Below are 12,749 nucleotides of genomic sequence, written 5' to 3'. Positions count from 1 at the left end.
ATGTTATCCTCACAACAGTCCTGGGAGTACCCTTCTACCTATCAGGTAAGGCATCTTCTACCCTACCTCCTTTACACATGAGGATCAAATCCTTATTACATGTCAGGGCTTGAAAGGTGGAAATTTCATGATGTCTTAGAATGTACTTCCTCTAGCCTACCATATCCAGGCTGCATACTAAGGCATCTCCAAACCCCTGGCCTTGCCCCAAGAGAAAATTTTGCTCAGCTGTTCTCTGAACATGAGAGATGAGAAACCCACCAGATTAAACTGAGTGAAAACAATAGCTCTCTTTATTAACCCGAGGCTTTTTCCAATTTGTTTTTGGAAGGGTGTCTAATTAAGTAGAGGACTAGGCCTTACCTATTCTTACCTGAGGCATCAAGCTGGCCCCTCTTTACCTCCTATATGTCTCTCTCTTCCTTCAGATCCTGTATCTCTGATACTAAAAGTTAGTTAAAAGTGTTGAAGGGGGAAATGTATGCATGTAATGCACATAAATGTATATAAACATGTGTGTAAACAGTATATTTTGTATATGTGTGCATGTGTATATATTTATATACACATATATTATATGTGTGTGTGCAAATACACACATACATATATATGTATATATATACATATATATATATATATATATATATACATATATATATGTATGTGTGTATGTATGTGTACAGCTTCTGATAAAAGCCAGCAGCTTAGTTTAAAAATATCCATTTTGGGGGGTAGCTAGGTGGTACAGTAGATAAAGTACTGGCTCTGGAGTCAGGAGGACCTGAGCTCAAATCCTACCTCAGATACTTGATATTTACTAGCTGTGTGACCCTGGGCAAGTCACTTAACCCCAACTGCTTCACCAAAAAAAAAAAATCCTGCCTATCCTGCCATTCTGCCTATCCACATATTAGCATGGCATGCTAAACAGAAATTTAGGCAAACACCACCACAGAATCAGCAAGATCATTTCATTGGAACAATAAATTGGGGCAGGGGGGAATCTCAATAACTACTCTCCAAATTTCCAGCTGCAAATTAGGGAGAATAAGACAAATCCATGGTTTTGGGCACTTTAGTTGTTAATCTATTCTGTAGTCCTACATGATGTCCTAAGGGGAAATTGAAAGTCTCAGCTGCATGCTATCAGGACTGATTTTTGGAGTCTCAGGCATCAAAGGAAATGTTATTCCTAATGGAACAAGTGTCTGCTTGTTGAATGGTAGTATCTCACAAAACATAAGCTTTCCCTTAAAATAGTTATCCATGTTTGTGAGTATGCTCCTACTGGACCATAAGCTCTATGAGGGGAGGCGGGGCAGGCCACAAAAGCTGTGTCTTACCTAAACTCTTTATCTTCTCCAGAACTTAATGGTATTCTGCACACTGTAGGTGCTTAATAAATAACTCCCTCACTCAATAAATAGGTAAATAAACAATAATGCTATAGTGTTATAAGGTTTACAAAATGCTTTTCTCACAACCTCTGGTAGGTATCATTTGTTCATTGTCCCCATTTTATACAACAGAACATTGAGGCCGGGACCAGTCATATGACTTGCCCACAGTCACATCTTTGGTAAGCCCTGGAGCTGGGATTCAAATCCGAGTCTTTCTGCTATACTACACTGTCAACTGCAAGAAAATAGAAAGAGTTATTTGCATAATACCTAACACAGTGACAGGGCTTTATTACTCAACATACCCTGAGAAATAACTTTAAACTATTAATCTCTCTTATTGAAAAATCAAGACAGTTTTGGGTTTCCCCTGATTTTTGCCTTTGAAAGGATTTGAGGATCGGGAAGTCTTAAAGGGCTCAAACACTCCTGAAGGGCCACCAATATTTAAACATCACTACAGAAACAGCCTAAATTCTCATCAAAGGACCCCTCCTGCTGAACTGCACACATTTGGCTGCTGTCCAAGAAGTCTTTTTTTTTCTTGTCTTAGAATTTTATTTATTTTATTCTGAATTTAACAAACATCAAATAAAATTAGCATTTCTACATTAAAAGTAGAATGGAAAAATAGGATTGTACATGAAACTGTGAATTTCTCTTAAGTACAGTTTGCTTTCCCTTTTAAGTATGTAATAAAACTTACACGTAATTTTCTGAGTAGTTCTGCTTCTCTGTTTCCTCTTGGTCCCCCTTCTGTTCTCTTCTGTGTTTTTTTTTTTAATTTGATGACATAGTGGATAGTATGTTGGACTTAGAGACAGGAGGACCTAAGTTCAAATCTTGCCTCAGACACTAGATGTGTGGCCTTGAACAAGTCATTTAACCTCTCTCAGCTTCAGTTTCCTCATCTGGAAAATGGGGGTAATAATAACAGCACAACAGGGTTGTTGTGATGATCAAGTGAGATGACATATGTGAGGTTCTTTGCAAACTTTAAAACTCTTTATAAATGGGGGCAGCTAGGTGGCTCAGTAGATAGAGCACCAGTCCTGAAGTCAGGAGGACCTGAGTTCAAATTGGTCTCAGACAAAACACTTGACACTTACTAGCTGTGTGACCCTGGGTAAGTCACTTAACCCCAATTGCCTAAAAAAACCCCAACTCTTTATAAATGCTAGATATTGTTACTGTTTTTATTATTGGCGACAACTTCAACACTTCCTTGTCTCTCAACTCCCTCCTCCAACCTGAAAGAGAAAAAAGAAAAAGGAAACCCATGTAACAAATATCCAGTTATGCAAAACAAATGTCTACAACTATATCTAATAAATGCATATTTCGTTCTTTATCTGAGTCCGTAATCTCTCTCAGGAGGTTGTATCCATGCTTCATCATCTGTCCTCTGAAATCATGTTTGGCTATTACATTAATCAGAATTCTCAATTCTTTCAAAGCTGCTTTTCTTTTAAAATATTATTGTATAAATTGTTCTTTGGGTTCTCACTTCATTCTACAACTGTTCATAGAAATTTTTCCAGGTTCCTCTGAAACTGATCATTTCACCACTTCTTAAAACATAACAATATTTCATTATCTTTAAATACCCTAATTTATTCAGTTAGTCCCCAATTAATGAGTGCTCCCTTAATTTCCAGTTCTTCACTATAACAAAGAGCTTCTATAGATAGTTTTGTACATATAGGGCCTTTCTCTCTTTTTTTTATCTCTAAAGAGTATAGGTTTAATAGTGGTATTATTGCATTCAAGTATGTACAGTTTAGTGACTTTCTGGGCATAGTTCCAAATTACTTTCCAGAATAACTGGAACAATTCATAGATGCACTGACTGCCTTACTGTGTCTGTTTTCCCACAGTCCCTCCAACAACTGTCATTTTCCTTTTTTCATCATCTCCATAAATATGGTGAGTGTGAGGTAAAACTTCAGAGTTGTTTCATGTGCATTTCTCTAATTTATGATTTGGAGCATTTTTTCATTCTTAATTCTTTCATTTCATATTGATAACTTGAATTTCTTCCTTTGATAACTGCCTCTTTGTATCTTTTGACCTTTTATCTCTTGGGACAAGATATCTTGTCAAATGTCTATCATCAGTCTTCCAAGCCTCATCCTAACCTCTTCTATGAAAAGCTTTAAGCATCTTCATACCAGTTTCCTCCATAGTCAGTTTCCTGGGCAAGGTGAGGATTTCTTTGCACAAAACAGTGATGAATTGTCATTAGGAGAGAGCATTTCAGCTAGGAGCAGGAGGCAGAAACAGAAATGGCTGTGTCAGTCTCTAGACACTCAGGACTTAAAAGGGATGAACATGGGAGAATACGGTTCTCATTTGCTCTGTCCAGACAAAGGCCTAGAAATGAACCTTGGCTCCTTCTAGCTCTGACATTTGGTGATTCTGTGACTGAAACCCAGTGGCAGGGAGTAAAAAGAGAGTAGTTCATGAGAAAGTAGGGCTAGTGAGTGTTTGCAAATTATTTTAGAAATTTGGGAGTGAAAAGAATGAGAAATATGGAATGATAGCTCAAGGTAGCAAGCAGGGAAACATTATTTTCAAGATGAGAAGCTTTGGTTTTCCAAATAAGGGAATAACCCACTTTCTCCCATGCCATAAATCTGGTTAAAATCTGAAAGGGATGGCAGAGGCTCATTGCTCATAGATGAGGAAACTGAGGCACAGAGAGGTCATGTGACTTACCAAGGGTCCCAAAGCTAGAAAGAATCTGAGTTAGGATTTGAACTCAGATTTTTCTGCCTCTAGGGTCAGTGTTCTATCCATTACACCATCCTCTCCTGGGTATCCTATTCTGCACATAGGGATCTGTGGAGACCTTTATTTCTAGAGCCCTCTTTCTAAACAGCTGGGCCAGGGAGTAATCCTTGGCCCCTCCTGCAACTCAATGTGAGCAAAGACAAATTCTCTGCAAAGTCAGTGGGAATAGGGGGTAGGGGTGAAGATGGAGGTCAAACCTGGGGACTGGGGGATTACAGAGCTACTCATCATAAAAGTTGACAGTGGGTTCCTATGATACCATTAAACACATCTCTAGGTAGAAACCAAGTCAGAACCGAGGTTGTAGCCAGGGGTATAGGTCCATACTCCTATGGAAACCTCCTGAAACAATAATAGGGCAAATGGACATCCTCCTCTTTTCTCCCAAATAACAGGCTTATTATCAGCAGTGCAGGAGCCCACAACGTCAGAGCTTGCCTTTCCCCACAAAGATTATACTCTTTCCCACCGCCCCATGATTGGGAGTGGCACCCAGTTCCCTTAGAGGAAACTTATTTTAGCTGTCAATAGAGTCAATAGAGAAAATATGGAGCCTTTTCAGCCTCTAGAGACAGGATGGTGGACGGGAAAGAGGGCTGGGTGATGAGTCAAGAGACATGTATTCAAGTCCAGACTTGGCCATTTTGCTACCTGTCCCCACAGGAGGTCCCAGGAAGTCACCTCAATCCCCATTCCCACCAAATGCACTTGCTAGGTACCAAAGGGATATTACAGACAGTAGCAGTTTTTTTTTTAAAGGAGTTTACTGACTTCTCTTATCTCTTATCTGTGAAAACGAATCTCCTCGCTGTGGTTTAAATATAGTGCCTGTCAAAAATACTTTTATTGGGAGGATAAAACTCCCAGAATAGGGCTTCTTCCTCTATATTTTGTGTTCCTCTTAAATATCCTGGGTTGCTCACTTTGGCAGACCAATCTCCCTCTTTACCTTTGAAATGCCTACCTATTTCTTAAGGGCCAACTCAAACACCACCTCCTTTGGGAAGCCTCCCCCGATACCTCTGCTTGGTGTTAATAGCCTTCCCTTTAAATTCACACAGTACTCTGCTTTGTACCTCCTTGTTTTACTTATCTCGTAATAGGATGTATTGCAGCTCACTGCATCTTACACCCCTCCTAAACTGGAACTTCCTCAAGGGTGGGAGTTGTATCCTACTTAAACTTTGTATCTCCCCATAGACACCTCGCATAGTGTCTCCTGCTCATAACAGTCACTGTTTCAACAAACTTTGAAAGAATTCACATTAAAACACAAGAGTCCAGAGGGTTCTAATACCTCAGTCAGACAGTGTGATTTAGCAGATTCCAGCCAGATGACCTGAGTTGACGCTGGGCCCTGCTACTGACTTTGTGGCCTTGGGCAATGAGAGATGCTGGATCTAGAGTCAGGAGGACCTGAGTTTGAATCCTACCCCTGACACTTACTAGCTGTGTGACCTGCAGCCTTCATGTCCAATTCGTGTCTTATTTATTACCTTTTTACCCCTGTGAAATCTTAAGCCTCCCCAATATCAGGGATTACAAGCCCTTTAGACTCCTTTCTAAACAGAAATAATAGTAATAGAGCCTGGAGAGGGTTGAACTAGATATGAACTCAAAAGTCCCCATCCTATGCTGAATCTCATGATCCTAAGGCTTGCCCATATTTATGTAACATTTTCCTTGCAACAATCCTATAAGGTAAGCTCAGCTGAGTTGTTTTTGTTTTCAGTCATGTCTGACTCTTTGTGACCTCATTTGGAGTTTTCTTGGCGGAGATACTGGCGTGGTTTGCCATTTCCTTCTCCAGCTCATTTTACAGATGAGAAAACTGAGGCCAATAGGGTTAAGTGACTTGCACAAGGTCACACAACTAAGTGTCCAGATTTGAACTCAGGAAGGTGAATCTTTCTGTCTCCAGCCCTGGCATGCTATCCACTGCACCACCTAGCTGCCAGTAAGGCAAATCATAAGGACCATCATCTAAAACAGGAGACTGAGGCCATAAACTTACCCAAGAGCATACAGGTAGCAAAATGACCCAGGCTGGATTTGAATCCGTGTCTCTTGACTCATTGCCCGGCCCTCCTTCCCCTCCACCAGCTTGCCTCTAGAGGCTGAAAATGATCTGGCTGTTCTCTATTGACTCTATTACATGCTGGCTTCTGGTGTGTCTTAGGCAACTTGGGGAAGTGCCTGGGGGGCCTCCTTGCTGCTGGGCAGCACAAAGGGATGGGGGATGGATGACCAGAGGTGCTCAGGAGGTGCTGGAAGTATGGCAAGAACAGATATTCTCATCACACTTTTTTAAGTGTGGACTGGTTGTTCCAGATGGAGAATGATTCATCTTGTCTTCCTGGCCCCGTTCAGAATTCTGAGTGCTTTTCTCCAGGCTGATTTCTGAAAGTTCCTGGTTGAATATTCCATGTACAGTCTCACATTTTATAGCATTTTAAAGTTTAGGAAACCCTTTCCTCACAATAGTCTTATGATGTACAGGAAGTAGCATACATTTTGACAGATTAAGAAACTGAGGCTCAGAGAGGTTAATGATTTGCACAGAGTTGGTGGCGCAGTGGATAGCGTTCTGGCTCTGGAGTCAGGAAGAACTGGGTCCAAATTTGACCGCTGACACTTACTAGCTGTGTGACCCTGGGCAAGTCACTTAACCCTGCTTGCCTCAGTTTCCTCATCTGTAAAGTCAGCTGGAGAAAGAAATGGCAAGCCACTCCTGCATCTCTGCTAAGAAAACCCCAGATGGGGTTGCAAAGACTCAGACGCGACTGAAAGTGACTAAACAATATGGCTAATAAGTATTGACACTGGGACTCAGACTCAGGCCTTCTAACTCCAAGTACGGAATATTTCTTCCAGCACAATATAGTTCAAAGACATTGACTGGTATGTCAGACACGCCATAGTACCCTCCCCTTTCTTGAGAACCACCGAGTCATCTACTTTGGTGTAAATTTAAATAACCTGCCCAAAACAGCTGTAAAAGATTTCCACAGAGGAAAACAAAATTCCAACCAGAAGTGCATATCATAATCCTACTCCACTATTTGATTGTATCCAGCAAAGCACTAAGGTCCTTATTTGGTAGTCCCCTGCCTCTGCTTGGTTTTCAATCAGACACTGCTATTGGGGGGGGGGGGAGGTGTTGCTCACCATTTTCTAGTGCCTTTGGAAGTGTCCTAGAATGAGGTCACCCAGCTCCCAGGAAGCCCCAAATCCATTCACTCCTTTCCCTCTCCGGATCCTCTCTTGGTAAAGGCCAATTTTAGAGCCACTGTAGTATGATATGAAGAGAGATCCCCAGAGCTTTCTAGTGCCGGGCCCCATATACTGCATTCTGCATCCTCCTCATGCTGAGCCTGGTTTGGGATTTCCCAAGGTTTTGTCTATATATGGTATGCAGACAATACTGCCAGCACAGAGTATATGTAATACCTCATCGAGTATTGTTTTAAGAGGGTATTTGGCAATTGGCATCAAGTAGGATTCTTGTAAAAACCTGGCAGGAGAAATTGTTTGACAGATTTTGACATACCAGAGTCTTTACAAGGGGGATGCAGGGGGGGTGTGGAGACCTCTGGCATAGCCCTGTGCAGTATTTACACTCAGGGCCTAAATTGAGCCTTGCATCGGAAGGGCATGCTGTATGTCAGCTGTGATGCCTGGCAGAGAAGCCTGGCCACAAGGCTCTCCAAATGAGGGATTAAAAGGTCCCCTTGGAATTGGAAGTGAGAGGAAGAGGCAGAACGACTGAAAAACTGCAATTAGGGCTGGTATTTGCTGCCTTTGCCAGCACCATTCCTCCTGTGTGAAATGTCCTTCCTCCTTCTCTTGGCCTATCCTAATCCTACTTGCTCTTCAAGACCTCTTCAGAAAGTTTTCTCTGACTACCCTGGCCTGACGTGAGGTCTCTCCTTCCCCAGTCTTTCTATTGTCTCTGTGACTTGTCTGGCGTCAAACAATACAAAGTAACATGAGAGATCTCTACAGGGTTATATAGCTTGTCTTCCCAACTGGTCTTCTTGAGGGTAGAGATATTTTTCTATACTCTTCATTCCCTACACAATGCCTTAATGTAGAACCCACCCGTTGTAGGCACTTATCAAATGCATGGTAAATAAATGGAATCATTTATTAAGCCTTAATGCCATGGGCTTATCTTAAGCTGTTTAGTCATTACTGATTGCTATTCTTCCTTTCTAGAGAACAAGTCAGTTTCTCCCTTTGAGTCTCAGTTTTTCCATTTGTAAAATGAAGGAGTTTTTGATCTATGGTCCATGAATATATTTTGGGGATCTGTAAACTTGGATGAGAAAAAAATTACATCTTCCTTTCCACTAACTTCAAGCAGAAATTTAGCATTTCCTTTAATTATTTCAAAACACTATTCTTGGAAAGGATGCATAAGCTTTCTCAGACTTCCAAAAGGGGTGCATATCACAAAAAAGGTTAAGCACCCATGGAGTAGACAATCCCTAAGATCTCTTCCAGTTCTAATGTTCCCTGTCCTAGACTCCCTCTTAGTATCAACCTTGTATGTTCTAAGATGTCTTTCATCTCAGGCATTTCAGAGGCAGCTAGGAGGCCCAGGGGATAGAGTATTGGAGCTGGAGTCAGGAAGACCTGAGTTCAAAGCTTGGCTCAGATTGTGACCCTGAGTAAGTCACTTAACTCATCTGTAAAATGAGGATAACACTAGCACCAAATGAGATATATGAAAAGTGTTTTGCAAACTTGAAAGTTCTGTGCATAATGCTAGCTATTTTATCTCTAATATGCAATGCTCTAAAGTTTCTTCTAGCTCTGACAATCTGTCCTTTGCCTCGTGAGTTTGTTGTGTAGAAAACATCTGGTGAATCTTAAGCGCTATATAAATATGAATTGTTGTTCTATAGTCCTTCCAGCTCTGATATTCTAGGAGTCCTTGATTCTCATTCTGCCTCAAGGGGGCAGGAGGGATAGCCTCCCAAAATCCCTCTCCTACCGATGACTCCACAGAAAATGCTATGTCACTATGAAGTCCCCAACCGGATGCCAAAGGGTTGCAGATGGTGGGGAGGAGGAGCTGGGGTGGGGGGTGGGGAGTGAGTCTGGCATATTTCCTACTCAGTGTTCCAGTATAACAGCTTCTTTTATGTTCCTCAACCAAACCTAGTATGCCATATGTGTGTGTATGTGTGTGATGAGGGGAATGGGTGCCACTAGGTTGGCTGTTCAATGAGATTTTATATACTGGACTTCATGTAGTCTGAGGAGGGAACAGAGTGAGGTACCACTAACTGGGCTAAGTCCCTTTTTCTTGGGCAGCATGGGGGAGGGGAAAGGGGAAAGAGAGACAGTGAACCAGAGACAGAGAGACAGAGAGACAAAGATAGAGAGACAGAGACAGCAAGAGAGAGAGAAAAATGAGAGGAAAGAGATTGAGATAGAGACATAGAGAGAGGTAGAGACAGACAGACACAGACAGACAGATAGATATAGAAGAACAGAGATACAATGAATAAATGGATGATAGAAAGACAGATGATAGAGAAAAAGAAAGAAACAGACAGAAAGACAGACAGACACAGAGAGACAGAGCCAGCAAGAAACAGAGAGAAACAGAAAGGAGATTGAGGTAGACATACAGAGAGCAGGAGAGAGAGAGTGGAGAAAGACAGAGACAGAGAGAGACAGAGAGAGAGATGATAATAGGTAGATGGTAGATAGACAGAAATAGATAGAAGAACAGAGAGATGATGGATAGATAAATGATAGAAAGACAGATGATGGAGAGAGGGAGAGATTGAGATTTAAATTCTCTGTTCAAATCTTGGAATGGTAATGGGAACATTGACTCTAGGGCCCACTCTGGTAACTTAGCTGCCCAAAGCACCAATTATGGGGGATGACAGAGGCTAGACATAGGGTCCTGCCCAGGCCTCCTCTCCATTCATGAAATGAGTCCAGGTAGAGAAGATAAATAACGACCCAACCACCAGCTTTGTTACCATTCTGGAACAGCTGAGCAGATAGAGCAAACACCACCTGCCCAGGGAAGAGCGAAATAAAGGGCAAAGCTACAGTCGAAACAAAGAAAGGCAATTGGAGGCTGCCAGATCAGCTGGGACAGCTATCAATCTGTGGGGATGGCCAGGAGATCAGAGGAAGGAGAACAGGGGGAGATTGTGGGAGAAGGTCAATGAGAAACAGACATTCCTATCTACCTGGAGCACACACAGATTCCAAAATCAAAGCTTCCAACAGATGGGGAGAGGGCAAAGAAAGGGAGAGTGACAAGAGGAAGGCAGATGGAAGATCCTTTGACTGCCTCTCTCCCCTTTTTCATGCGGGTCCATTTTTCAATAATTTTCTCTAGTTAGACCAAAAGAGTTCTGGGCTGGGAGTCTGGAGATCTAATTTTGTCTGAGCCACGGACTAGCTAACTGACCTTGGATAAGTCACTTCACACCTCTCTGCCTGAGTTTCCACTTATAAAAATTCAGAAGGTTGGAATAGATAGTCCTCTCTATTCTGTGTTCACAGGCCCTTCCAGCTCTAGCTCTATTTGAAAGCTACAGTGAGATTCTTCCTAGACCCAGAATCATAGACTCTTAGAGTGGGAAGAGATCAGATAGTTTAACCCACTCATGAAGCAACATCTTGACAAGTAATCAATTTGGCCTCTGCTTGAAGACTCCTGATGACAGGCAACCACTCTCCTCCCCAGGGCTGCCCATTTCACTTTGAGGTAGCTCCTCTAATAATGGTTAAGAAATTTCTCCTCTTATCCATTTGTCCTCCTGGTTCTAGTTTTGCCATCCAGGGCCAGGCCCCAACAATCTAATCCTTTTCTTACTTGGACCCTTTTACTCAACCTTTCTGAGAATATTCTAAAGTCACCCTTGAGGATACAAGGATAGTTTCCATTACTCCCATACAGACGGCTCGTCTGTCAGCAAGTAGATTTATTAGGGTCTGGTCATTATCATTGGAGAGCAGGAGAAAAATAATCAACTCACAGCTGTCCTGCCATGCTCTGATAGTTTTTTCTCTGAGGTTTCCATCGTCAGAGCCTCCAGACAGTCTTTTCTTCAGCAGATATATTTTACCGCTAGACTGTGTATAGTTGGCAGACATTAAAGGTTATCTAAATTAAATCAGTAGGGACTCTAGAAAACTTAGGGGTTTTTTTAATCGAAGTTCCTATCAGTAGAAGTTTTGAGTGATGTAGCTCCAATTGTAGAAAAATAGATGGAGGAGAGATTGAGATGAACTATCCCAAACTAAATCATAGGATCAAAGAATTATCATCATCATGGTTGTTGTTTCATAACAAGCAACCTTACAGTGCTTTAAGATTTACAAAGCACTTTAAATTCCTTAAACTTTGATCATCCCAACCACCCTGAGTGTTAGTTTATGTGAATCTTATTAGTCTTCTAATTTCCGTCTCTGTTATTGGAGATAGTAAGACTTGCTTCTGAATTTGACTCAGTTCTCCATATATTTTAGAAATGAGGCCTTTATTAGAGACACTTGTTGTAAAAATTCTTTCCCAGTTTTCTGCTTCCCTCCTAATCTTGGATGTGCTGGCTTTGTTTCTATAAAGTCTTTCCAATTTAATGTAATCAAAATTATCCATTTTGTATTTCATAATGTTCTCTATCTCTTGTTTGGTCATAAATTCTTCCTTTATCCATAGATCTGAAAGGTAAAATAGTCCTTGCTCTTCTAGTTCGCTTATAGTATCAGTCCTTATAACTAAATCCTGTACCCATTTTGACTCTATCTTGGCATAGGGTGTCAGATGTTGGTCTACGCCCAGTTTCTGCCATACTTTTTTCCATTTTGCCCAGCAGTTTTTGTTAAATAGTGATTTCTTATCCCAGGAGCTAGAGTCTTTGGATTTATCAAATAATAGATTAGTATAGTCATTGACTGTTACGTCTTGCATACCTAACCTATTCCACTGATCTACCACTCTATTTCTTAGCCAGTACCAAGTATATGTCATTCCCCAATTGATAAATGGTCAAAGGATATGAACAGGCAGTTTTCAAAGGAAGAGACTAAAGCTATTTATAGTCATATGAAAAAATATTCTAAATCACTATTGATTGGAGAAATGCAAATAAAACGATTCTGAGGTACCACATCACACCTATCAGATTGCCAACACCACAAAACAAGACAATGATAAATGTTGGAGATGTGGAAAAATTGGAACACTAATGCATTGTTGGTGGAGTTGTGAAATGATCCAACCATTTTGGAGAGCAATTTGGAACTATGTCCAAAGGGCTATAAAAATGTGTATACTTTTTGACCTGGCAATAGCACCTCTAGGTCTGTATCCCAAAGAGATCATAAAAATGGGAAAAGGACCCACATACACAAAAATATTTATAGCAGCTCTTTTTGTGGGTGGCAAAGAATTGGAAATTGAGGAGATGACAATCAGCTGGGGAATGGTTGAACAAGTTGTGGTGCATGAGTATAATGGAATACTATTGTGGTACAAGAAATGATGAGCAGGCAGACTTCAAAAAAAAACTGGAA

The 12,749-nt window shown here is 41.2% G+C and overlaps 1 long non-coding RNA gene across 1 annotated transcript in view; it reads right to left on the bottom strand.

The window, feature by feature from the left end:
- Positions 1-2,575: 2,575 nt before the first annotated feature.
- Positions 2,576-12,749, bottom strand: part of LOC110205140 (uncharacterized) — a 49,245-nt gene continuing 39,071 nt past the window's right edge. The window contains exon 3 of the long non-coding RNA XR_002323512.2: positions 2,576-2,650. This is a non-coding gene — a long non-coding RNA (uncharacterized LOC110205140). The remainder of the gene's footprint in view (positions 2,651-12,749) is intronic.

The sequence above is a fragment of the Phascolarctos cinereus genome, unplaced genomic scaffold (assembly GCF_003287225.1).
Source record: "Phascolarctos cinereus isolate Bilbo 61053 unplaced genomic scaffold, phaCin_HiC Scaffold_2;HRSCAF=192, whole genome shotgun sequence".
Taxonomy (NCBI): Eukaryota; Metazoa; Chordata; class Mammalia; order Diprotodontia; family Phascolarctidae; genus Phascolarctos; species Phascolarctos cinereus.
The sequence above is the reverse complement of the archived record's forward strand: the minus strand, read 5'-3'. Positions and strand labels throughout refer to the sequence as shown.